Genomic DNA, 24097 nt, shown 5'->3' with positions numbered 1-24097 from the left:
ATGAACGATTAGATGTGCGTGCTGGAGGCTTGGCTTGTGCCTTGGCAATTCAAGATCCGCTATCATGCTTGTAATACTCAATTAATGTCTCGCATGATTAAAAGTTGAGTCAGCCTTACACTTCCTGTCTTTAACATTGTGTAGATCACCAGTCTTTCCTTTGTTAATGCCGACCTGAGATGCACTCTCTTCTTAAATTTGTTTTCCCCAGGAAGTTTGAAGGAGAAAATATATATGTCAGTGCATTTGAAAGTAAGCCTCTGTCCTCATTTCAAGTAAATTTCAAGCCAATTCAGTGCCTACTAATAAGTGAGTACATCATCACAAGAGACGACCTTCCAAGATGGGAATTATTCAAGTGTCCCATCGTGCCTCTGAAATATCGTCACGCTTGGCAATTGCTAAAAGGAGTTTGTCCACAACAACTGCCTTGCAATCTTGTTGTAGAAAGCATTTTTCCCTGTCAGCAGCTCTGATCCTGCCACCTACATTTTGAGGCAAATACATAGGTCACTCCAACTTGGAAGGATTTAGTGTTTGCCTGACATTGCTTTATACAAATCCAGCAAGTAATGAACGTCAATTCGAGCTTTTACCAAGAACCAAATGTCGCTTACTTTCATGGCCTCCCCCATTTCTGTGTATTATGTACAAGTTGCAGGGGCATGATCTAGACTAGATAGCATAACAATGTTTTATGACATTTAATGCAAACTTGGAGAATGCCTTTGTTGTAACAATTGATTAAAAGTCTACTTCTAACTTGGCCTCAAATCAATTCCTTTCAGCATGTTTTGTATTCCGGGTCCTTCCCAACAGGAAACTCACAGATAACGCTGCTTGAGTCCATAAACTAACTATGCTTTGGCTTCTTCAGACTTCCATGCCGTGCTCCTAATTCTCATGACTTCTACGCTTTTCCCTTTCTAATTCATACCAGCTTCTGCATAAAAATTTGCCATGAGAATGTACGCTGACTCAACACTTTCGTCCAACTTTATTGCCTGTTCAATGACCCCTCCCCCAACATTAACGTCTGCCCATCTCAGACAAGCACTCAATAAAGCATGCCAAATAGCAGAAGATGGCATACCTTGGATAAGTCTTACTGCCTTTTCTAGATGCCCTGCACGACTAAATAGGTCAATCATGCAAATGTAACACTCTAGACTTGCTTCATACCATACTTCTTGCTCATACTCACAAAAACTGCTTGGCCTTCTTCTACTAGACAGCGGTGACTGGCAAACTTTAAGCACACAAGAGCATGCCACTGCATTTGGCAGGATACCCTCACGTTGCATCACTTGGAAGCAGTTTAGTGCTTGTTCAGCTTCACCTTCTTGTGCATATCCTACAATCTATGCACTCCAAGAGACTAACACATTGAGCCTCTGAGATATTGCTGCACTTGGCATACATGTCCACAAGGGCATTACCCAACACAATATTGTTACACAACAAACCCCTCTCCTCTTCAATTTTTCTTCCCTTGTTAGACTTTTTTTTTGCTGCACAAGCTTTCAAGGTGCAAATATATGTCATTGATGCCTTCAAGTTGCATCTATTTAAGGCAATTCAGTGCCTGCTCAACTTTACCTTTGTGTGCATATCCTGCATTCACTCCATACCAAGTGACAACATCCTGAGCAGGAAGTCCTTCAAGCACCCATCGTGTGTTTGAAACATTGTTGCGCGTGGCATACATGTCCACAAGCGCATTACCTAGTAAAATGTTGTTCCGTAACAACCCCTGCCTGGCAATCTCACCATGAATTTGTTTTCCCCTTTCAGCAACTCTGGTTGTGGCACACGCTTTTAAGGCGCTGTCAGGAGTTTTTGGAGCAAGGGATTACGCATATGTACATACCCATGCATGGTGCATTAAATAAAGGATTGCCCATTTTTCAGAGCCAGGTGGTTACGTGGGGCCCACATGTGTACAGGTAGTACAACATGTACATAGTGCATCGTTTTTCACTATCACTAGTACCAGTGTGTTTTTTCCATAATAATGAGGAGTTGGTGGCGCGTAAAACTTCTCGAGGAAGCTATCCGCGGGCCGATGACATGAGATAAGCATGTGCGTCAGATGGCATCTAGTGGCGTTAGGAGGTCGAATGGGGTCAATACTTGCACGTGGAGAAGTACGGACACAATATAGGTGTTTTCTTGTGATAATTATGCATAAAGGTCATCATGAGGACTATATTTTGGGGCCACTTCACGTGGTGGCAGAATGCATTATGGAAAAAAGTCGAGTGCCAAGTGTGTGTATGGATGCAGCAGGGTGACAACTATGCACTGCGAGGCCACTTTTTGGCCATTTCGGGGTCTGTTTGAGGTCATCTAAAAGGCCAAGGGTGCCCAAGTAAAAAAGCTAAGTGTGGGAACCGAAAAACCGGAGAGAAGACCAGAAAAAGAGTGGAGAGAAGAGGAGGAACAACTGCAACTGTGTTTTTGGGGTTTTTGGAGCCTGTTTTGGCAGTAAACTGCTCATCCGAGGTCGGATTTGAGCACTTTGACATTGTAGACTAGGGTTTTGGGCCGTTCCGGACGCGATGGTGCTATCTATTTTGCCAAATTACTCCCTGTTTTTTTGCTGTTTTGGCTGTGTAAGTTTCTTCTATGAGCGAAGCTTCTGCTCCAATTTGTGATTGTATCTGACATATTTTACCCATATTGTGTGAGCTATTTGCCCCATTGGTATTGGCCCAAGCTGAATTGTATCTAAACATCAGAAATTCTCCTCTTTTGAGCTGAGTTTTTTGGGTGTGTGTGTGTGTGTGTCTGTGTGTGGAGTGGGCAAGTGGATAGTCTCTCTCCTCTCACTCCATCGGTGTGTTCCCTGCCTCGACCAGGTAGATTGTGTAAGCCGAGTGGTGCCCCATAGTGTGTGTGTGTATCTTCCCAAGAGTGTGTGTCGAGTTATTATAGAGGCGTTCTGTGTGTTTCCATCCCACCCACATTCTTTTGGCGCCCCCACGGAGGATCTTCTTCGAGTACCTTCAGCTTCGGGATTACAGGTTGTAGATTACAGGTTACAGGACAGGTATAGGTATAGGTGATTCACACAGGTACATGTGGCTGGAGTATAGTGATATACTAGCAGTGGTGTCACTTGCAGTTGTTGTGGGTATGCATCATTTGGCGCCTGTTTGAGCGCATTGTCTGCTGGATTGTACGTTACTTGTGGAAACTGCCATTGTACACCTTTGTGGAGCCATACTTGGTTTTATTTGGCAGTCCCAGCCATTTCTGAGACTTGGTCTGGAAGATAGTCATTTTTGAGACTTGACTATATGAGATTTGTATAAGCCTTCGTGTGAGGGTCGATAGCGTGAGGTTTTATTAAGCTGGGGGATTCTCAAATGTGGAGATCCTTTTAATGATACAGGTAGCTGGAGCACCCTTTTCGTGACCTCGCCATAGGTTATGTACTAGTGAGTCCTATTTGATGCTCGGGTTCTATTGTTGGCAGTTTATGCATACATATACAATCTATATTTTGGGTTCACACTGCTCTATTTCTAGGGAAGCTCTGTCAAAATTTTTCCAACTTATGATGGCTAGTTTTTTGGTCTTTTGAGCCATTTATGCTGTTATGTTGCTGAAATTTTGACAAAATCAGAGGATAAGATAGGTGTTCTTTCTTGGGAGCTGCACGTTGACTTTAATGGATGATCAAAATGGCCCTCAATTCACTCCTTTTCATTTAACTCAAAGAATCCAGATAAATATTCATGTGTCCAGGAAGATTTTTTTCCAGCAGCGCATAGTCTTTATGTTCGGGCCAAGAAGGTTACGAGAGATCCTGGAATTTAGTGTTTGCCTGTTGTAATTCGGATGATTAACTATGAAAACTCATTTGATGTGCATGTGTTTGTCCTTATCTAAAGACAAGCTCCATTGAAGTTTCTGGGGATTGAGTCAGTCAAAAGTTTTGGGTTCTTGCACGTGTGTTCGAAGGGGTTCTCAAAGCATAGAAACTTGGGTAGCCATGGCTTTCTCTTATCTAGAGTTTCATGGAAGAAGTGATGAAGATGTGGAAGACTTTTTGGAAAAGATGGAGGTTGCCTGCATTAGCAACCAGATTCATGATCTCCAAATCTGTTTGCAGAGTGATGCACGAGTTTGGTCCAAAGCATTTGAAGAGGAGTTGCGTGGGGTTGATCCACCCGTAAGGTTGAGTTGGGACAATCTACGGCATGAGTTGGAAGTGGAGTTTGTGAAGATAGTGTTGGGGTATAGGCGTTTGTGCCTTGCCCGGCCGCCCAGAGTCTGGGCACCCACTGACTTGTATACCTTATACATAGCATAAGTGTATAGGGGGCTGCTCACTCATTGAGTCTCCCCACCCATATCTGTGTGTCGTGTGTCTCCTTCTCTCGCTCACTCTCCGTCTGTGGTGCTCCTCGATCCCCTTCAATTGGTATCAGAGCGTAGGTGCGGAGGGAGCACGTGTGTGCACAGTCATGACGACAGCGGAGAGCCAGTTTCATTCCTGAAATCGCGTCCGGACTCTGCGCGCACGTACTTTCAAGAGTGCAAACAGGGTTTCGACTTTGGCATCGGCAAATTCAGCTTTCCGAGAGTGTTTCCACCTGGCATACTGGCGTTTTACTCCCCTTTCGAAGCCATTCGAGCCATCAAAAACTTCATTCGAGCTACGGTTGAGGAGCTGCATTTTTCAGCCCTCTTTTGGCAGTTTATGCTGCGTTTTTGGGTCGAAACGGAGGTTTTTGGCATAGCTTTCACACCCGGACTCAGATACATGTGATCCAGGAGTCTACCTTGGGGTTTTGGCACGCTCCGGACGCACTCGTTATATCAGAATTTTAAAATTCTAAACGCTGAATTTTTTGCAGCAGCAGTTGTTTATTGTGTGTCGAGGATTTCACACATGGTTTGCTCTCAGATGTGAGAGTGATATTTGCTGCAAGTTTCCTCACAGGTGGGAGGATACGATGTATGTCTTATGTGGTTTGATGCTCAGGGAGACTAATGGGATTGCATTTTGAGCTCAGCAATGTATGCCTCGAGCATGTTTTTTGGCAGTCACAGGTAGAGAAGATATTTGTGTACTAGATTTGCAGGTGTTTGCAATGATGTATGCAAAGTGTGGAGATTGGTGCATGCATTTGGAGTGCGGTTTGATGCGCTTTGGTTGCTCATGGTTTTGAGTGTACAGTCAGTTTGGTTACTGGTTTTGTGGCCGTTTTACTGACGAAACTCTGGTGAAATTTTCCTAGAAGTTTTATGCGTATCATTTATGCGATCTAGGTCGAGATTGCGGGTTGCACTCAGCATTTGCGTGCGGTGTTCTCTGCAGGTGGGAGATTTGTGCGTGTATGCATCGATACCGCACAATGTGGGCTTGGTGATTAGCTCACAGATGTATGCTTTATGACGGCGTGTGTGCAGGTGATCTTTAGACCGAACAAGTCATAACTTCTTGGAGAAGTTTTGGGCTGATTCTTTATGCGCTACGGTTGGTAGTGTGGGGCTGAATTACGGACTGTTTTTGGCCATGCAAGAGGGCTGAGAATTTTGTGATTTTGGGCTGAATTTCAGGGCTGATTCGGTGAAGATTATGCACAAGGTTATGGTCGTCATGAATGCGTCTTGTAAGTAGTGCGTTTGATTGCAGTGTGATACTAGAGCAGGCGAGGCTTGTATTGACATTGCGGGAGCTCTATTTTGGAGTGTGTCTCACAGGTTTTACATTGTGTTTCTGGCCATATTGGTAGACAGTTTCCAGGTGTTGTTGGTGAGGTGGTTTTTCTATCTAGCTTGCTACTTGTGCTCATGGCAGAGACAGGTGATCGATCAGATTGTGACCTCTCACAGATGCGCGTGTTTGATGGGTCAGACTTTGCGGCATGGAGAGAGTGTATGCTTGATGCATTGACAAAGCGAGGGTTGCATCGACCATTGAGTGGTGATGTAGGTAGACCTTCAAACATGTCTGACGATCAGTGGCAGGATCTAGAGGAGATGGCACTATTTACACTCTCTTTGCACCTTGTGGAATCTGTATATGCTCTTGTTATGTATGAGGCTACTTCGAGAGCACTTTGGCGCAGATTACATGAAATGTATGATAGATATAAGTCATCACGGACTCGTGTGAGACATGTACATTCACGAGCACGCCAACAGGTGACATGTTGGTATTGTGGTCATTCTGGACACGTTAGACGGCGCTGTTTTCGTCGTATGCGACATCGTAGGAGACATGGCAATCTCAGAGATGTATGTAGTGATGCCATGGACTCAGTTGCTTTGACAGTTGAGGCACATGTAGTGTCGGAGTATACTAGTGACGGGGATGTCACTTTTACCTCGAGCTATGCTCGAAATGCTATACATGTGGATAGTGCACTCCCTTCGCAGTGGTTGCTAGACGCAGATGCTATGTTTCATGTCACGCCCCATCGTGAATGGTTTTGTAGCTATTCTAGCGGGATGCTTGGCAGTGTACGTTTGACCGATGGATCGGTGCATGCGATAGCAGGTGCAGGAGATGTGAGACTGTCATTACCGAGTGGTGCATCTTACTTGTTACGACATGTGCGCTATGTGCCAGATTTGACAGTGAGTTTGATCTCGATTGGTCAGCTTAGAGATTGTGGATGTCAGATTTCGCTTCGAGAGCGAGATTTTGTGATGCATTTGGGTTCGCTAGTGATTGCGAGAGGTGCCAGGAGTGGTACAGGTTACCCATTGCATGTGGATCACGAGAGAGACGGTGTTGTCTCTGTGATCATGCAGCCAAGTAGAGAGCGAGAGAGCAGGCGAGTCTCTTTTGCTCATGGGTTGCAGGATGCTTTGCATGGAGTGCAGAGTAGTGAGCTCGTTGTGCACACAGTTGGGGCACGACTTGAGCAGTCACATAGAGAGGTGACAGAGTCAGACATGCATGCTTTGCTAGTGACTGAGCAAAGCAGAGAGTCAGTTGTGCGAGATACTTCTATGCAGGATAGACAGGTAGAGCGGTCTTGCTCTAGTGAGTCACAACAGAAGGACGTTGTACAAGAGTCTATGCATACGGAGTTAGAGTATGAGAGCTGTAGTGAGTCACAGCAGATTGAGTGGTCATGTTTGCAGTGGATGATTGCAGAGGAGGCTGAGATGTCAGCGATTATGCAGTCATTCCTTTCTATGCTCGACAGTGAGCATGGGGATATAGTTTTGCAGGATATGTCTTCCAGCAGACACCTAGAGCAACTAGTTTTCTCTGAGGTTGCACGACAGGTTGATGCGTCTTTTGCGGACAGTCAGGAGATGCATGTGGCTGACACGCCTTGTCAGTCAGAGATGCCTATTGCCAGGGATATATATGTTGATGCATGCTCTGTAGAGCTAGCAGGGCCCGCTAGCATTGCATCGGCATTCGGTGGTCTCATGTATGAGATGCTGATCTTGAGACCGGATATCGCAGCTGCAGTGGGAGCATTTGCAGTTGGGGTTGTCAGTCGTTTGTTGACTGATGATGGCATAGTGCACGAGGGAGATATGCAGGTATTGCATACATACTTGCAGTACGTGTGCGGTACGTCTGGTGGTGTATGGACTTACATGGGAGCAGGACAGCTGGATGCACACGATCACAGCCAGCCAGTGGGCATCGGTTGAGAGCGGTTTTCTCTCGCCTTTTGTAGTCTTTAGAGTAGGTTCTCTTGCTTAAAGGCACAGTCGCCTTTAAGTGGGAGGTTGTTGGGGTATAGGTGTCTGTGCCTTGCCCGGCCGCCCAGAGTCTGGGCGCCCATTGACTTGTATACCTTATACATAGCATACGTGTATAGGGGGCTGCTCACTCATTGAGTCTCCCCACCCATATCTGTGTGTCGTGTGTCTCCTTCTCTTGCTCACTCTCCGTCTGTGGTGCTCCCCGATCTCCTTCAGATAGAAGATCCTGACAAAGTGTGGCAAGAACTTTACAAGCTTTAGTGCAAAAGGAAGGTGAGCCAGCAGATGCGTACATACGTAAGTTTTCATTGGCATGGGAGCGGATATGTAAGGCCTTAGCACCACAGGTACCTCCACGTGACATGAACAGGTTCTTGGCTGGTCTTTGGGAGAATATACGTTGGAGAGCGGAGCTAAAGAAGCCTAGGACATATGAAGATGCATTGGAGGTGGCAAGGAACAAAGAGTGGAAGCTGAGGAAAATGAGCCAGTTAGGAGTGGAGTCTTCGTCCATGAGGTCTGAATTTCAGCCTATGGATTCTTCGCAAGGTCGCATGCCAGGGGTTCATCATGAACCAGTGGTTGCTTTTACTCCTCAGGTTATGCCAACAGTGGTCACTACAGCAGTGCAAGATGATGGGCTAAGGCAAGACATGAGACAAGTGGTAGATTTAATGAAGAATCTTAGCCTAAACATGCTAGGTCAAGTGGGAAATAATCGAGGTAGAGGGAGGTTTGCAAATCAGCTGGAGGTGAAGAAAGACATAGGAATGGTGTTGGACAAAGTAATGGTAGGTTCTCGTGGCAGACGCCCACATGTTATAATTGTGGAGAGTTGGGCCACATCAGCCCGCAATGTGATAAGCCACCAAGGATGGGGGGAGACATGTATCCATTGCCAAGATAGGTGCTAACTAGGTCAAATGACTATGGCATTGAAATTAAGGGAGAAGAAGGAACCAGTGGATTAACCCAGGAGGAAAAGGGAAAGACAAAAGTGCTAAGTGTAGTCACCTTGGAGAAGGCATCAAAGCTAGAGGATACATTAGTGATGCCTATTGGGAAGACGACCACAAAGAAAAAAGAAGGAAGAAGTGCCCCAGGTCCTAGTAAGAAGGGAAAGAGCCATGAAGGCGAGGATGTCAAGGCTAAGAGGAAAAGGAGGGCTCGTCGCAAGTTTCATGTTTCAGATTTTCCACTAGGGGATGGGCAATTAAGCTATGACTTGAAGGAGGATTTGACAAAGCAGGAAAGCCGATGTTACCTTTTGGCAGCTTATAGAGATGGTGCCTAAGCTAAAGCGACAGTGGAAGAGGATGGTTAACCCAATGGAGAAAGAGCCAGAGAGAGGTTCAGTAAAGGTGTTGGTAATGGATGAGATACCAGACATTTGTCCAATAGTAGATGTGTGGCACAAATGAAAAAATCTAGGACAAGGTTATGTGGATAGTGGAGTCCAAATATGTGTCATAACACACTCATGTGTTGAGAAGATGGATCTTACAGTGATTGGGGTGTCAGGCTTTTGGATTAGATTGGCAAACCATTAGAAAGTAAAATGTTTGGGTGTTGTAAAGAGCTTAGAAGTGGAGGCGTATGATGCAAAGGCAGTGGTTGATTTTCATGTGATGCCAATAGGGTTGGGAGCATATCCTATTATACTGGGTAGACCATGGTTACGTGCAGTGGGAGTTGTGCAAGATTGGAGACGTGGTACGATTAGCCTCTATGGAAAGAGAGGTGCCAAGAAGCTATATAATATGGACACAAGGAAACGATTGGAGGAGCTCTATGAAGATGAGGATGAGTCGAGTGATGACGACTATTCCACAGTGATCGATGAGGATAGTGATAGTACTACCAACAGTGATGAGGATGTTGATGTTGCATTTCTTTTGATGGACAAAGGAATCCAGGAGTCTGGTGTAGTCGCATTTGCAAATGAGGTTGAAGATGAAAGTGAAGGGCCTTATGAAGTGATTGAAGGACTGATGCAAACCAAGGTTGAGTTGTCAAAGAAGCAGGAATTGATGACACAAATGATCAGTGGAGACCTCTCAGCTATGGAGAAGGAGATATATTTGCACACGCTGGCTAGTTTTCCTGATTTGTTCAATACTTCATATGAAGAGATCAGAGGGTTCAAGGGCGAAGAGATGCATATAGAGCTGAAAGAAGGTGCTAAGCCAGTGCGACAAAGGTTTAGAAGGATGGGTCAAGAGCAAATGGCAGCCTTGCGGGAAGAGGTGGACAAGTTATTGAAGGCATGATTCATAGTTCTAGTGGAAACCACAGAATGGGTGAGTCCAGTAGTAGTCAGCCCAAAAAAGGATGGGAAGTGGAGGATTTGTGTAGATTTTAAACCCTTAAACGTAGCCACTAAGAAGAACCCATATCCTCTTCCATTCATCGATCAGATCTTGGATTCAGTGGCAGGTTATGAGAGGTACAGTGTGTGTGATGGTTTTTCAGGCTATTTTCAATTGAAGATTGCTCTTAAAGACCGAACAAAGACAACTTTTATTACACCATGGGGCTGCTATTGCTACACAGTATTGCCGTTTGGATTGTCAAATGGACCAACTTTCTATCAAGAGAGAGCAAATTGGGTATTGGAACCATTCATTGGTAGTTGTGGTAAGGCTTTTATGGACGACTTCTGTGTCTACAGCCGTAGGCCTGAACACCATGAGAAGTTGTAGATGGTATTAGCTCGATATGATGAATGTGGAGGACAACTAAATCCAAAGGAATTTCATCTAGCATAGCCAAGGGTGAAGTTATTGGGCCATATGGTGTCAGAAAATGGCATTGAGGCTGATCCAGACAATGTTAAGTCTATTATTCTTCTTCCATCACCTACAAGTACAAAGCAATTGGCAACCTTTATACACAAAGTGAAGTACATGGCACGGTTTATTCCATTGTCTTCACAGCACCTTTATCCATTACAACAAGTGGCAAAGCATGATCCATTGCAATGGGATGACAAGTGTGAAGAAGTGTTTCAAGAGGTGTTAGGGGGGTTGTCAGCCATGCAAGCTCCTGATTGGGAGCAAGTGTATTATGTAAATCCATCAGTAGGGGATAATGCCATTGGAGCCATGTATTGCAAAAGGGGAAGGGCAGCCATTATATGAAGCTAGTGTATTGTGCAAGCCGAGTGAAGTTGGTAGCAGAGAGAAAATTCTCGGAAGTAGAGCTAGTGATGGCCAGTGTGATATTTGCTTGTCGACGATTTCTTCATTACTTGCTACCACGACCTTTTGTTTTCTTGACGAGTTACGCCTTTTTGCCACAGCTAATTAATGGCACTAACATGTCAAATGTGGTGAAGAAATGGGTAATTGAGTTGCAAGAGTTTGAGTTCTCTTTTTTAGTGGAAGACAGTACAAGAGCTACCCTAGCTGATTTGTTGACTTACAAGGAGAATCCCCTCCTTGTTAAGGAAGAGATGGTGAGAAGGGTAGTTGAAGAAGTGCCACAGATCAGCAATGCACATGTTTTGTTCTTTGATGGCTCATACAGGAAGAGCCATGATGCGGCTTCAGGGGGTACAACACTTTATGATCCAGAGGGAAAGCTAGTATGCAAGAGAGGGTTCAAATTGGATGCTCATAGTAACAATGAGTCTGAATATGCTACGTTGGAAGCCAGATTACACATTTGTTTGAAGCATGGGGTTAGAAGGTTGAGCATAAAAGGTGATGCCTTGTTAGTTGTGAAGCAAGTGCTAGGTGTGTGGAAGAGCAAGAACACCTCATTGAAGGAAATGTGTTTCAAAATTAAAGGCCTGTTAAAAAGTTTGAAGTATGGAGCATCAGACACATTGAACGTTCTCTAAATGGAGAGGCACATGAAGCAGCTCAAAGCATGATTGGGGAGCCATTTGTGTTGAGGACCAATTTACCTCTTTATCATGGCCGGGAAAGTTTGGCTCAAGAGAAGGAGTTTTTGCTAACAGGAATCATTCCGAAGGACATTCAGAAGTCTAAGAAGTATGGTTTTGTGCGTAGAGCATACAGGTACAAATTGATTGGTGATGTCTTGTACATGAAAGGGGCTGATCTTGTGTTGAGACGTGTACCTTGGCGGGAGGAGCTGTATAGAGTGTTGCAAGAGAATCATGAAGGCGCATGTGGCGGACATTTTTCTCTAAAGGTCACCTTGCATAAGATCTTGCAAGAGGGGTAAGTATGGCCTAGTCTGCACAAGGATGTTCACCATTGGTGTAGGTCTTGCAATAGGTGGCAAGCATTTGGGAAGAGAGTGTTGAAGCCAGAGCTACGAAAGACCATCATGGCATTTGATGTGTTTGAAAAGTGGGGGATTGATGCAATAGGCCCGTTACCTATCACAATCAAGGGCAAAAGCTTTATTTTGACTGCAGTAGACTATCTCTCTAGATGGGCAGAGGCTATAGCAGTAAAACAGATCACTGCAAAGGATGTGACAAAATTTGTGTATGATGAAATATGTTGCAAGTTTGGGGTGTCACTAGAGCTACTTTCGGATAAGGGGCCAGGATTTAGAGCTAAACTGCTAGACTTTTTATCCGCGAAGATGAAGATTAGGCATCAACATACCACTCCTTATTATCCGCAGTGTAATGGCATAAATGAAAGGTTCAATGGTGAGTTGGTACAAATTCTTTCGAAAGTGATAGAGCACCAACGAAAGAATTGGGATTTGGAATTGCCTAGTGCGTTATGGGCTTACCGTACTTCAGTGAAGACAGGTACATGGTTTACTCCATTTCATTTGGTGTATGGAAAGGAAGCACTATTGCCTGTGGAAGTAGAGTTGCTTGCAGTAAAGATGTTAGAAAAGTTGCTTAGGCAGTCTAGTGATGCATTCAAAGAGAGGCTCTTACAGTTACAAGAGGTTCAGCTGGATAGGATGAGCGCATTGGAACATTATGGGCAGATGCAGGATAAGGCTTTGGAAAAGATAAATGAAAAGGTCAAAAGTAAGGTATCAAGAAGCATGACTTGGTTTTGCGGTACAACAGTAAGCTCGACAACACCTTCCAAAAGAAGTTTCAAATTAAGTGGGAAGGCCCTTTCAAGGTAGTGGAGTGTTTTCCGAGTGGTACATATCAGCTGGCTAACCTGGATGGGATTTTACATAAGTCAAGGGTAATTGGATTGCGTCTTAAACTATATCATGCCAGGTTAATGATGGTGGAGCAAGATGAGCTGTCTGCAGAACAAGTAAGGTCTGTGAGAGATGAGGAGACCTGTGATGCGGCGAGTCTAATATCGCTTTTTGCTGCTGTTGATCATGAATGATCTAGCAAGCTAGGGGATGGGCAAATTCTATTAGGAGTTTTTTGGAGCAAGGGATTGCGCATATGTACATACCCATGCATGGTGCATCAAATAAAGGATTGCCCATTTTCCAGAGCCAGGTGGTTACGTGGGGCCCACATGTGTACAAGTAGCACAACATGTACATAGTGCATCGTTTTTCACTATCACCAGTACCAGTGTGTTTTTCCCATAATAATGAGAGTTTCTGGCGTGTAAAAATTCTCGAGAAAGCTATCCGCGGGCCGACGACATGAGATAAGCAGGTGCGTCAAATGGCATCTCGTGGCGTTAGGAGGTCGAATGGGGTCGATACTTGCACGTGGAGAAGTACGGACACAACGTGGGTGTTTTCTTGTGATAATTATGCAGAAAGGTCATCATGAGGACTATATTTTGGGGCCACTTCACGTGGTGGCGGGATGCATTATTGAAAAATGTCGAGTGCCAGGTGTGCGTATGGATGCAGCAGGGTGACAACTATGCACTGCGAGGCCACTTTTTGGCCTGCCGTTTGAGGTCATCTAAAAGGCCAAGGGTGCCCAAGTAAAAAAACTAAGTGTGGGAACTCAAAAACCGGAGAGATGACCAGAAAAAGAGTGGAGAGAAGAGGAGGGACAACCGCAACTTTGTTTTTGGGGTTTTTGGAGCCTGTTTTGGCAGTAAACTGCTCATCCGAGGTCGGATTTGAGCACTTTGACATTGTAGACTGGGGTTTTGGGTTGTTCCGGACGCGATGGTGCTATCCATTTTGCAAATTCCTCCCTATTTTTTTGCTGTTTTGGCTGTGTAAATTTCTCCTATGAGCGAAGCTTCTGCTCCAATTTGTGATTGTATCTGGCATATTTTACCCATATTGTGTGAGGTATTTGCCCCATTGGTGTTGGCCCAAGCTGAATTGTATCTAAAAATCAGAAATTCTCCTCTTTTGAGCTGAGTTTTTTGGGTGTGTGTGTGTGTGTCTGTCTCTGTGTGTAGTGGGCAAGTGGATAGTCTCTCTCCTCTCACTCCATAGGTGTGTTCCCTGCCTCGGCCAGGTGTATTGTGTAAGCCGAGTGGTGCCCCATAGTGTGTGTGTATCTTCCCAAGAGTGTGTGTCAGGTCATTAAAGACGCGTTCTGTGTCTTTCCATCCCGTCCACAACGCATATATATGTAACTGCATCTGAAAGGATACCCTCATGTTGCATTTGCTCAAGGAAATTGATTGCTTGCTCAGGTTGACCTTCTTGTGCATATCCTGCAATCAATGCACTCCAAGAGACAACATCCCAAGAAGGAAGTGCCTCGAGTACCTGCTGTGTCTTTGGCATGGCTCCACATTTCGCATACATGTCCACAAGAGCACTGCCCAGCGTAGTGTTGTCCTCAATCAGCCCCTGCCTTGCAATCTCATCATGCATTTGTTTCCCCTTATCAACATCTCTTATCATGGCACAACCTTTTAAGACACAAATGTATGCTACTGCATTGAAGGACACCCTCATGCTTCATCTCCCGGGGTGGTCACCTAATAAAAATGTAACCTATCACGTGAGTTCAACAGAAGGGTATTTAAAGTTCTTGAAACTTACAAAAATATATATACAGAAGGGAATTATTTTTTCAAATTTGAAAAAAACTTACAGATTTTAAAAGAAAAGGGTACAATATATTCCTAACAAAATTCACAGATAAGGGATTTTACAAACACATCTTGAACGCACGTGATATGGTAGTTTTGCACATAGTGAACCCCCTGAGCTTCATCTGCTCAAGACACTCTAAAGCATTTTAGCCTCCTATCAATACAGTTCAGGTAAGGACATCTTTGCTCTGTTCCATGTCAAGTAGCACTGTAGCCTCTTCAAGCTCACCACATTTTGCATACAAGGTCACCAAAGCATCTGAGCACTTCTTCTCGGGCAAGCCCTTTTTCACAATATCATGGTGTATACAGGTGCCCTCCGCAAGGTCTTTCTTTTGTGTACAAACCCTGAGTGAAGCAACAAAAGAGTCAATTTCGGTAGTCGAAAGAGAACCATGACATGGCTCTGCTAAGAACCCTCGACTTTTGAGCTTTTCATGAAACCAAGAGGGATTGCCGCAGTTATCCATCCATAAGGGTTCCCCGGAAACCCTATGCTTGAAGTGTGGGTGCCTTGGACTTGGCTTGCTATTGCATCATCTCGAGGGATCCCTGAAAAATTACTAACATAACAAGTCCATGCCACAGGACTTTTCTGGTCTCTTGTGGCCACTCAACAACAACTTGCTACCAGCACAGCCATTTCACTTTGCTTCAGTAATTACCTGTGTTGAAAATGGCTAGCATGTTTTCTTGGTAGGCCTATGAGGCCGTAGGATTTTCCACGTCGCCTCCATGAATACCATTGATCACACAGGGATGGACATGGCAACGGTGTTGCTTTATTTTAGCACGGGCATTTTGTCGCTCATGATCGACATGAGAAAGACAAAGAGGCCATGTCAGACACAAAGGATGAAATTTGAATATAGAAGGAAACACAGCAACAAGGATGTACTGATGGAAGGACTCACAAAGAGCATGTATAGATAAAATACATATATTTTGGCATTGACGATGATGATGAACGTAGAGACTGGGGTAGGAGGGATCGTGATGATAAAAACCCTAGCTCTTCAAAAGGATATCAACCACAAAACCTTGAGCTGTTCAATGTTTACTGAGGTAGGGTTTCATATGTCATGGATCATGGATGCTTTGTGTAGTTGGTTTCGAGATTGAAGGGAAGGGATTGTGCATGTGTTGAAAATTGCCACATGTATGGTTGTAAATACAAAAGATGATGGTTAGAGAGATTGGTTAATGTTGTTTCCATGTGTGCGAATAATATTAGCCGTTTCACAAGACATGTGAACTAAAAAATCTTCTATCAATGAAAAGAAGTTGATCTTTGGATGGGAAATCTAATCTTTTTAGTACGAGTAAGGGGATTTCTGGGGTTATGGAGGATGAAAATGGCGCTTCTAATTAGCAACCACTAAAGAGAATGAGTTCACCCGAGAGATGGAAAGCTAAGCAGTTAATAGCCTTAGGATATGAGGGATTAGCCCAATTATGACGCTGATAATCTTCACTCTTGTATCAAGACAAAGGTGCTAAAGGAAAGCTTGAAATTGAGCTCAATGAGGATGGACCAGTCTTCTTAAGAGGTCAAACAAGGTACTTTGTTGATGTGTCACCTCTAAAAATTGCAAGAAATTCCAGATGGTTCATTTTATGGAGCTTCATTTACACAATCTCCTTTGGCCACGAAGAAGAGAAAGTTATGCAAGCAATAGAAAATGAACATGCTTGATTCCATCCCAAAAGATCTCAATTGTCCTTGGGAAGATCGCATGCCAGAAACAAGAGATCGACATCTTTCTTAGAGATTGCACGGTGTAAGATTCTACATATGACATGGTAGAGTGAAAAAAGGATGCATCTGGTAAGGCACCAACGTTTGGTTAGTGGAAAAAGCTATCAATAAAGGAGTAAAGACAAAGTTCTTAATGAGCTTTCTGTCGGAGAATATGTAGTCTCTCTAAACATGTTGATTGCAGCATATGCCCACTACAGTTGTGGAAAGGACGAGAATACAAAACTACACGAGAGAGATTCATATGGATGATGGCGTAGAATTGAATATCAAATTATCAAAGCGAAATTTAGGTTCGATATCATACCATGACTATGTAGTAGGAAATGGACTACGAGACATGGCACGACTTTTGTTTCTTTTATATTTTGGAGAGACACTATGCCAACTCTCCACTATTCTATGGCACTCACGTAGAGCGTACACTATCTTCTTTTTTGATATTTTTTGAAAAATTTTCTTAGTACAAAAAGTTTAACTTGTGTTTTGCCTTTTCTTTTTTAGCTCCTTGAAGGCGATTTTGTTGTATAAACTTTAAGTGAAGACATTACTTAAAAGCTTAGTGCTCTGTCTTGATGGAGAGTGTGACGGGTTTTAGGGATAGGGTTTTTGTGTCTAGGTCTTAGATGTATCGGTCCAATGCATTCGTTCAACCCCTATCAGACTCAATCTCCCTAGGACGGTGTTCCATGCCAATATCTTGATCAAAGCCGAAATTCTATGTGCCATGATAAATTTTATCTAGGTGCTAGTTGCATATGAATGCGATCTGCGTGATGTTAGGAAATCTGAGGGGCCTTCGGATCTTAGACTAACTTGACTTAGTTTTGATGGGAATGGGATCGTGTTAGCTATGGTGGATGAAAGAGCAACTTTGTGCACACAAGTGAGTGTCTGCTGGCTAGATTATCACTCAAGCAAATAAGGTTCCAAGATCAATTAACTTGGACTCATAAACTTGATCTTGAGTTGTTGCTAAGCCATCAGAAGCTCACCATAAATAAGAGAGATGTAATGAAAAATAGACATGTGTTTATTTATTCATGAAATGAGCTTTAAGTAGCTTTACAGCCTTGCACCACTGCATGTGGGACTGGGATCGTGCTAGCTATGGTGGATGAAAGAGGAACATCGTGCACACAAGTGAGTGTGTGTTGGTTAGATTATCACTCAAGTGAATTAGGTTCCAAGATCAATTAACTTGGACTCATAAACACGATCTTGAGTTGTTGCTAAGCCATCGCAAGCTCACCATAAACAAGAGATATGTAATGCAAAATAGACTTGTGTTTGTTCATTCATGAAATGAGCTTTAAGTAGCTCTACAACCTTGCAGCACTGCATGTGGGATAAATCCACTCTTCTTTCCTTGACTCACACTTTAGGACAAAGCTCACACCTTACAATCCTCCCCTTGAGATATGTAATGCAAAGTAGACTTGTGTTTATTCATTCATGAAATGAGCTTTAAGTAGCTCTACAACATTGCACCATTGCACGTGGGATAAATCCACTCTTCTCTCCTTGACTCACACTTTAGGACAAAGCTCACACCTTACAATCCTCCCTTGAGGTTTGGACAAGGAGGAAACTGAAGAAATTGACATCTTTGGCACACTCTAATCCAGGAGCAAAAAGAACATCTCCAATCCAGGAGACGATCCCTAATCGAGGAGACAAACTATCTCTAATCCAAGAAATACTCAACACCTTCCCTCAAGCAAAGGTATAAAACTGAGACCAAGCTGATCCAAGCTATCTGCAAACAAATACAACTGAAGGGGAAAGGCAAAACAAAAGCTAGAGAACATCGTTCTAGACTAAAAGACTACTGCTGCCTTCATCTTCATCTTCATCTTTGTCTTCTTCTATCAAATAGACCTTGGGCCTTAGAGTTCTGCTGGTGATGCCTCTATCCTTTTTGAAACACTTGGAGGGACGGTGACCCTTCTTTCCACAAATGTTGCAAGTCTTTGATGCTAGTTAGTCCTTTGCAAACTGCCCTTCTTTGTCACACTTAAAACAGGTGTTGTTACTAGAGCTAAATGGGAAAGCTCCTTCCCCTGAAGTAGCATTCCTCCCTTGCTTCTTCTCCTTGGACATTAAAGAGTTGATTACATCTTGGAAATTTGGTGTTGGATCCTTCTTCTCAATGATTGTCATTATTTGGTCAAAGCTAGGTGGTAAGGCTGCTAAAAGAAGTGCAATCTTGTCCTCCTCTGGTACTGCATTGTTTACATAAGCTAGTTGTGTGGTCATTCTTTTAAGGTGGTTGACCAAGCTTGCAACATCATCTCGTTATGTTCCATTTTAAATTTGTATAGATCCTTCTTAAACTCACTTTACTCTTCTTTTTCCTAGCTCCACAGTTTTGTTCTAGTGCTTTCCATGCAGCTGATGAGGTTTCATAATCATCAAACAAGTGTATATAATTGTCATATAGTGCAGTGATTATGATTCATAATGCCTGGTCGTTCTTGGCTTGATTTTGTGCACTCATAGCTCGTGTCAGTATGTGTGCATCATCAGTAGATGTCGGATCAATGCCGTTTGCTTGACTACTCCCCATAATTGTTTTTTTATTAAATGCCCTTTCAACTTGGTTTGCCAAATTTGAAATCCCTCCATGTTAAATTTTCTAAGCCCTTTCCCTTCCATTGCGGTAATAGAGGGGTCTTAGCTTAGGAGACTCTCCTAGCCAATCTCTACCTCTTTACACGGGCATAAATACCCCTTAGGAGATGATTTATTTGCAAGTTATTGTGCTTATCTACAAAATTTTAATTTTCAAAAGAGAGAGAGAGAGAGAGAGAGAGAGAGAGAGAGAGAGAGAGAGAAAGAGAGAGAATTCCTTTGATTTTGTGAAGTACCTCTTCAAGAATGTAAAGTCACCCTTCACCCAAAAAAGTTATCTTCTTTGATTGCTTGGAATGCCCGCCTTGAAGCTCAATGAAGCCTTCACAATTGTGTAAAACCGCCTTTGAATGCTTTGTTGAGAATCCTAAGTTTGAATCCCTCTTGAAGGGAGATAGAATAGGTCTTTTAGAAGCTTGATGATTTGGCTTTGAATGGTTTTGATGAATGGCTTTGGAGCTCCTTTGAAAGTTCTTTTTTGTAGCTCGTGGTGGGAAGCAGCTCTAATTGAGTGAGGCTTGGGGATTATGCAACGCAACAGGTGAACTGTGGGATAGTTCTCTTCACAAGATGTTGAGAATCCATGGCTTAAAGTTTACGGAGATCGTGGAATTGGTCCTAACAGACCCGAGACTAGATCTTAAAGCAAATTAGAGGCGGTCCTTGATGTCTGTTGATAGTAGGAACAAGGGCTCTGAACGCGAAGTTTCTTTGCAACATAATTTACCGCATTGCTCACATCTGACTGACCTCCAAAAGGTGCGCAACAATGTGGCGCTTAAGTCCATCCTACGGACCCAAAATCAGATTTAGCTGCAATTGGGCGTCACTTTGATGTACGCCCACATTTCCTCTTTACTAAAATAGGATATGAGCTTTGAACTCATAGCACGACCCTCTAATGTGTAATGGAAATGGCCTATGAACTTTGAGAGTAGTGGAAATAGGAAATTAGGATGAAGCACTTTTGTGAGATTACTTTGTGAGCATAGCAGGTTAACTTAATTGATGGTAGCAACATAAACATGGTACTTAGTTAACTTGGCATGAACATACTTTTGCAAGAGAGAGAGTTTAGAGAACATGACAATAGTTGAGGACCGGATTCATACGGAGGTGGTCCCCTCTCCAACATACGGAGGTGGTCCCCTCTCCAATAGGCATTTGTATAATAGTTTCTCCCATCACGAGAGACTTGGTACAATACAATCTTTTGTTCCTTATGACCTAGGTGATGCAATGAAGATGGAAAGCTTCATGCATCACAAGCTAACATAAACTTTGTAGAAAGCATTAACTATCCCAAGCCTCAATCCCAAGGCCTCAAACACCTTCGAAGGTGGAGAGAGCTAGCGGGGAATGAGGATAGGGAAGAGGAAGAAGAAACATTCCATAGGAGAAAGAAATAGTTCCTCACTTATCATCACTCTTCTTGCTAGCATACATAATAGCATAATAATGAAGATGGAGAAGATGACAAGCTTAAGCATTGAAGCATGGCTCTTGGTTGGATTTGCATTACATAGCCAAGAGTGTTGGTGTAGGCTATCACTTCTCACAAGCTTGGAGAAGGGAGATGGAGTTCCTCAACTTTCACCAAGTGAGAATGATCCACAAAATGAGTGCGTGTGTGGTGTATATCCCCCCAGCACCCACCTTGCTTTCTTGGGGTGAGTTGTAGCTTTTACACATGTTTCAAGCTCATTGGACCCCTCTCCCCCCTAGCCAATCACATGCAATATGCATTCAAGTACATGGATAATCTTTGGACAAGTGTCCTCCTTACACCTTAGAGAGAGAGAGCTTGAAAATATCTAGATATTTGTTAGATGGAACTAGAAGCTCATTGGACCCCTCTTTAGCCCAACCAATAGCATTCAAGAACACCATGTGGTTAAGCATAGGGAGAGTCTGACATGTGTCCCATGTGCCCTTTGGGTGAGTGTAAAGTTAAGTCAAAGATTTTCCTAACTTTGGGACTCTCATGCATAGAAAGCTTTTCAAGAACCTTCCTCATTAAGTTTGTAGGGTCTCTTTTTGACTCAAGCACCTTACCCCCCCATGTATGGGAAGCTTCTCAAGCACCTTCCTCATTAAGTTTGTAGGGTCTCTTTTTGACTCAATCACCTTATCCCCCATTAAGTATGACAAGCACCTTAAGTACCTTAGTCATCAAGCATGACAAGCAACTCAAGCACCTTAGTTATCAAGCACACACCTTAGTCATCAAGCACGACAAGCACCTCAAGCTTAGGTTGGGTTCCTACCTCCAGCTCAACCCTAACTTGCGTCAGGTCAAAAGACTATTACACTAACCATTGGAGGTCTTTAACTAGTATGGCCCTTTGATATAACTTACCACATAAAACGAGCGGTAGAGAACTAATCCAAAAAATTGAAAAAAATAGTGAGACTTCGCTTCCCTGTTACCCATTAAAGAAAATAGATGATTCACAAGTAAAAGGGAAACTGATGAATTACCTGGTCGAGACCTGCAGGCAAAGGGTTAACAACGAAAGTGGGAAGGTCGTCCATAAGAGAGTCAGGCTTGCCAGAGTGAAGAACACGTGTAAAGCCACCCATTTCAGAACCAGGAAGATCCGTAAAGTGCTTGAACCAGTAATACATGATACGACATTGCCAACGGTTGTAAGAAACATCGGTTGCTGTAAGCGCAGTGTGAAATAGACGTTTTTAACCTTTACGATGCATGCGTAGCTCTGTAGGCATCCGCACTAGAGGGTCTACGTACCCTTTTCTAGTTCCTTTCTGGTCATTATTTCTTCGCTTCCAGCTGCTGCTGTTCAAATGTGTGATCGTGGTTACTGTGGTGCAAGTCACCACAAACGCCAGAAATGTGACAAAGCATAGAAAGAAAGATCCCGATAGATTCATGCTTCTGGGCGTTAATGGAAAATCAGTAAACAAATCTGCCCAATGGAGTTTTGCTGACTCAATAAACGCAGAGTATTTTCACTACTTGAAAGAGTATATCAAAACTGAATCAAAACAAATGACTCTGAAGAAACTACTGCACATTCGACTGCCAGAGACAATCTCTCCAACTCTCAAAAGCCTTGATGCGTCAGGGCAATGATTCATTTATCTTAAACGTGCAAAGTCGTCGTAATCTAGAAGCTGAGAATGAGAGTAACTTGGTATTGACAATGATTGAGGTTTTCTTCATACAATGAGAGAGAGAGAGAGAGAGAGAGAGAGAGAGAGAGTAGTGTGCGAGTAGAGACATTATGTACCTCAACAATTAGAATTGGGCATTTAAAATAACATTTTATTGATTGGAAATGCAATGAATTGATTGAGAGAGAGAGTAATGTGAGAACGAAGCACAAACAGATCCTCGAAACTACCAAAATGAATTCTTACGCTGCAAGAAAATAAGACAAAAGAATATACATTACGTACTATATTTTTTTGTGATACTTCAAAAAATAATATTCTTGACAATTAGTAGGATGGCCTATCAAATTATTATATCCCTTTGTTGAAGTTGCTTGCTGAGCTATGATCTCCTTTTTTTCTAATGAAAGAGCTACACTTTTGCTACTTGTCGCATGCAAAACATCGAACCTAAAATTGTCAGTGAACGGTTGGTATGCTGCAAAGTCTTTCCTCATTTTTTTGGTGGTTTTCTCGTGTGTGCTTTTCTCCTCGCGTCGTAGTTCTTTGTCACGCCTATGTATCTCCTTCCATTTTTTGTGCAGGTTATCGAGTAGACTATGTAGTTGATTTCCTTGTTTGTCGCTGCCTCTTTGATGCTGGTATCTCTGGTGATGGCTCCTCTTGTGTTTAATTTGCTTGAGTACTGTCCTCCATTTCGACCTTTATGTCTGCAATGTATCCCTGCACTGCATAAGTAAGTGTTATTTGTGTTCTGATTTAGAAATGCAAATAGTTGTAAATAGTTCTTATACTTAAGGAGTGGATGGAATGTTTACCTGTTGTTTTGTTTCTTTTTTTGAACGGGTCTGTTGTTTCTCAAAAACGTTTGTTAAATAACTCTTGATCGAAGTGCCAAGTGAAATGCTCGTCTGTCAATATTGGTTCATTTTCTTCGAGTCCCATCTTGACCCTAATTTTGTTTAATATCATGTCACCATTTTTCTTGTCAAGGTCGAGGAGTTTGTCAAGCTCTATGTTGAAGAAAAAGTGCAACATCTTGATGGCAAACAATGAAATTCCCTTTGTCTTCGTATGTAGCAATTGCAGACTCTCTCCGTCAAGTAGTCTTCTCGCTGTTTCATCGTATTGCAACTCGAGTTTGTTGAGTATCTCTTTCTGCAGTCCAGTTGCGAACCTGACCTGCTTGTCACTGTTTTGATTCAATATTTGCTTCATTGAGTTGATGTAGCTACGTACGTGCGAGTAGTGTGGTCGTGGTTTTATGTATGAACGTGGATGCTCCCCTGCTAAATTTGCCATTCTCATCTGGCCGGAGGTAGGATAGTTTGATGAGCCGTTGTTGTTTGTTGTAGATGAAGTGCTTGTTGCGTTACTTTGAACATATCAAACAGCTGCAAGTGAGGACAAAGAATAAGCATGTTGTGAGAAGAGTTTTCTATTCATTCAAACGTATTGTTGATATTCAAGGAACATAGATTTTAGAATGTACAGACCTTGTTGGCTGCCATGTTATAGTTGTTTTCTTAAAAAGCTGTATCACAAGACCCAATATTAAGAAATGCATCATATGATCTGCAAGTGAGGAAAAACTTTATTTGAAATGGAGTACAATTTTACATCACTGTACATATTCAAGTATCTGAAAGCAAATCTCTCATAGGCTCAAACATGTCTGGTGTAGGAAGCTCTAGGATCCTTATGTGTCTTCTTTCGGTGACTCGCGAGAACATGACATACGCAAATCCTAGCACGAAAACTTATTTGATGTTGAGTATGGCCTTTTCAGCTATAGTTGCACCTTGTGATTTGTGACCCGTTATTGCATATGCTAGTGTTAAATATTTGTGGTAATATTTGAAGTTGAATGCCCTAGTGGAGTGTTTTGTACGCCGAATGGTGATTTTGGTATTTGTGTTGTCTATGAGCACACTAATCG

The 24097-nt window shown here is 43.0% G+C and overlaps 2 pseudogenes; both read right to left on the bottom strand.

Moving 5' to 3' along the window:
- Positions 1–857: 857 nt before the first annotated feature.
- Positions 858–15208, bottom strand: LOC147456200 (pentatricopeptide repeat-containing protein At3g09040, mitochondrial-like; annotated as a pseudogene).
- A 7547-nt stretch (positions 15209–22755) lies between these two features.
- Positions 22756–23669, bottom strand: LOC147456199 (uncharacterized; annotated as a pseudogene).
- Positions 23670–24097: the final 428 nt, after the last annotated feature.

The sequence above is a fragment of the Adiantum capillus-veneris genome, chromosome 6 (assembly GCF_014529385.1).
Source record: "Adiantum capillus-veneris isolate H3 chromosome 6, ASM1452938v2, whole genome shotgun sequence".
Lineage (NCBI taxonomy): Eukaryota > Viridiplantae > Streptophyta > Polypodiopsida > Polypodiales > Pteridaceae > Adiantum > Adiantum capillus-veneris.
The sequence above is the reverse complement of the archived record's forward strand: the minus strand, read 5'-3'. Positions and strand labels throughout refer to the sequence as shown.